Consider the following 4271-nt stretch of genomic DNA (forward strand, 5'->3'; position numbering starts at 1 on the left):
CGCTAGAGATGGCTATAGATATTTTATCACTTTCACGGACGATTTGAGTAGATACGGATATGTCTACTTAATGAAGCATAAAAGTGAGTCCTTTGAGAAATTCAAGGAATACCAGAACAGGGTACAAAACCAACTGGGTAGAAAGGTTAAAGCACTCCGTTCAGATCGGGGTGGCGAATATCTTTCAAATGAGTTTGATCAACACCTTAAAGACTGTGGAATCGTTCTACAATTAACTCCACCTGGAACACCTCAATTGAATGGTGTGTCCGAACGGAGAAATTGAACCTTACTTGATATGGTTAGATCCATGATGAGTCACACGGTAGTGCCTGATTCATTATGGGGTTATGCTCTTTTGTCAGCTGCTCTTATACTTAATCGAAGTCCGACTAAAGCTGTCGACAAGACTCCATATGAAATGTGGAAGGGAACGGTCCCTAACTTGTCCTTTATTCGGGTTTGGGGCTGCGAGGCTTATGTCAAGTAGAGACATGAGGATAAGCTCGGCCCGCGATCGGTCAAGACATACTTTATAGGTTATCCAAAAGGAACATTTGGTCATTACTTCTATTCGCCTACCGAACATCGAGTTTTTGTTGCGGCTAGTGCGACGTTCTTAGAGAAAGAATTTCTCGAGAACAAGACGAGTAATAGAACCTTCGAGCATTTCGGAGATTCGGAACCAACGACCGAGGAACAGATGGAGGAAGTTGTTCCTCCAACTGTTGATACGGTTAATATTCCTGAGGAACCTAGGAGGTCGGGTAGAGTCTCTCATCCTCCGGACAGATACATTGGTATGGTCGAGGAGAATGACGTTTTACTCCTAGAGAGTAATGAACCCGCTACCTATAAAGGTGCTATGACCTGTTCCGACTCAAAGCTATGGCTCGAAGCCATGCAATCCGAGATGGACTCCATGTATGAGAATGACGTATGGGATCTAGTTGATTTACCTAATAAGGTAAAACCTCTACAGTGCAAATGGCTTTACAAAATAAAGCGTTCTGTAGACGCGCAACCAGATACCTATAAGGCACGACTTGTGGCAAAAGGTTTCACTCAAGTGCACGGATTGCATTATGATGAGATTTTTGCACCTGTGGTCATGCTACGTTCCATTCGGATAATCTTAGCGATTGCCGCATTTCATGATTATGAAATTTGGCAAATGGATGTGAAAACCGCATTCTTAAACGGTTATTTGGAGGAAGAGTTGTACATGGTGCAACCCGAAGGTTTTATAGATCCTGAACATCCTAAGAAAGTATGCAAGCTTAAGCGTTCCATTTACGGACTTAAGCAAGCTTCTCGGAGTTGGAATCATCGTTTCGACCAGGTGATAAAAGAGTATGGTTTCACTCGATCGGTCGAGGAACCATGCTTATATATCAAGTCGAGTGGGAGCAAGATTGTATTCTTGATATTGTATGTCGATGACATACTCTTGATTGGGAATGACATTCCTCTCCTATCTTCGGTTAAAGAATGGTTGAAGAACCATTTCCAGATGAAAGATCTGGGTGAGGCACAACGCATTTTGGGAATCCGTATCTACCGAGATAGATCACGACGGACGTTATCACTTAGTCAGGAGTCTTATTTGGATAAGATTCTTGAGAAGTTCAGCATGACCAACTCCAAGAAGGGGAACCTTCCAATGACGTCTGGGATGCAGTTGAGCAAGTCTCAGTCACCCATGACGCCTGAAGGGGTTGAGCGCATGAGTCGTGTTCCTTATGCATCTGCAATAGGATCGATCATGTATGCCATGATATGCACACGTCCAGACGTGGCATATGCATTGAGTATGACGAGTCGGTACCAAAAGACTCCAGGTGAAACACACTGGATAGCTGTTAAAAACATCCTCAAGTACCTACGGAGGACTAAGGATTGGGTATTGACATATGGAGGCGATACTAAGCTATGCGCAATCGGTTACGCAGATGCTAGCTTCCAAACGGATCGAGATGACTCTAAATCTCAATCCGGGTTCGTCTTCACTCTTAGTGGTGCTGCGGTCAGCTGGAATAGTTCCAAACAGGAAGTTGTAGCAGATTCTACTACTGAACCGTCGAATTATGATAAGCATGTAGGGCACGTTATTTCCATGGGAATTAAACGTGTTCCGGAGTTGTAGTACTTGATTATGGATTTGATACATTATCTTTTTCATATACTATTTATAACTTCATCGTTTTATATATAATATTTTGTTTTTCATGTGGATTGTACTGACAACATTGAACGCCACAAAGTGAACTGAATTACATTATATTTGTTTTGGTCCGTAATCGCCAATGTGAGCTGATAACTCCGGCTATTATATTGTGCAGTCGATTGATGGTGGGTTCAACGAGCCATAAGTCAAACGGTTGACTGATCGATCACAGATGCGAGATTATGACGATACCTCGTAGGACAACTTTTTGTGACAACGTAATGGAGTCCTAAATGTTTAATAACATTCGGTGCCAGGTCGTGGATAGGACATCCATTGTGTTCCTAGAGTCGATTATTTTGACTATCGACTGTCTCTTGAGATTAAGGCAGTTTTTGGGTGACTTTGGTTTCTTTCTCACGGTCTGCCGTAACTGGAGGCTAAGTAGTTTTTTTCTGGGTCATTTCATAATGTGCTTACATCTGCAGAATTCGAGTTGAGGAAAATATCCAACCCTTATCAGGTATAATTATTTCTCAGGGCCACTCGAGGAGTTGTAACTGAAATGCATGGCCATGCTCGAATGTTGATTCGTTTATCAGTTAAGTTACTCTCTAGTCGGGGAAACCACTCTTGATATTGATCGCTTGTAAAATACGACCTTTGTGAATACGGATTTGCAAATTGTTTTACATTGAGTGGGAGAAATTTTAGGATATGAGAATCGGTTATCGCACATACACTTGTGAGGACAAGTGGGAGTTTGTTGGAGCTTGTGTCCTCCACAAATTAGTGTGATAACATTTGTAAATCTCTTAAAGGTTCACAAGGGTATACTTCGTATATTTAATCAGTTGATTAACGTTTACCTAATAACGGTTGGCTTGCTAGAATGTTTGACGTTATTATCATACAGATGGCGGTGATCAACTGGTCCCTAAAGGTCACACCTATAGGATGTGTTTGAGAAATGTGGTTATAGAAATATAATCACATTGATGCCTAATATGACTAAACAGTTAGTCAATGTGTTGATGAGACAATTATTTAATGAAGATTAAATAATATTAGTTGAGACGAATTAACTGTCAATTCGTAAATTGAATATAATAAGTTATATTTAATTAAATGTATGTAATGTTAGCTTGGACGAATTAATCGGTTAATTCGTAATTAAATGTAATCGGTTATATTTAATATCAACAAGATGAATGTGTCATAGTGGTAATAGTGAGGGTACACAAACCAAGAGGTCATGGGTTCGATCCTGCCTAGATGACAATTTAACACATTTTATACATTTTTGGAATAACCAAAAATAAGGAGATTACACTCCTTATTTCGGTTATATGGGCCGAAATTAGGGAAGATTATATCTCCCTAATTCACACCCATATTTCGGTTAGAATAAGAAGGAAAGGTAGATCATTATTCTACCCTAATGCTTTTTAACCTAGCCTCCTCTCTCATCAGAAAAAAACACAACACAACCTAAATTTTAAAGAAAATTTGGATCGATTCTAGCATAATCAAAAGGGCATATCTCATATCGTCTTGGGTGCAACTGATAGGCGAATATCTACTTTGATATTGTTCTTAGGCCGTATTTGCTAGGACCGAAGGTTATTTCTGAATCCTTTACTTTTGTTTATGTATTTTATTTTATGACTAGTGATCGTCATCATTAAATTCGTTATAATCCTTTAATAATAAGGGAAGTATACAGATTATTTCCCACAGCATTTTCTGAAACTGGCTGACAAAGAATCTGAGCATCCCGTGCTGCAGACGCTCATCTCCTTTGCTGCAATACAAAATCACGGGATTAAAACCCCCCTTTCCCATTTCATTTCACTCATTCAAAACACAAACACACCTCCAAAACCCTCAATCCCTCCATCCATAAAAATCAATTTCCTCAACCAAATTCACCCAAATCAATTCCAAACTTCCTCAAAACTCAAACAAATCACTCCTCTATCAACAAAAAGCCATTCAAACATCCAAATCCTCAAAAATTGAATCGATTTTCTAGGGTTAAAGGCAAATTTCGAAAATCCTAAATCGATTTGGGATTCATTGAAGCTTGAGGATACTAGAAGAA

This window comes from Silene latifolia, chromosome 4 (assembly GCF_048544455.1).
Source record: "Silene latifolia isolate original U9 population chromosome 4, ASM4854445v1, whole genome shotgun sequence".
NCBI lineage: Eukaryota > Viridiplantae > Streptophyta > Magnoliopsida > Caryophyllales > Caryophyllaceae > Silene > Silene latifolia.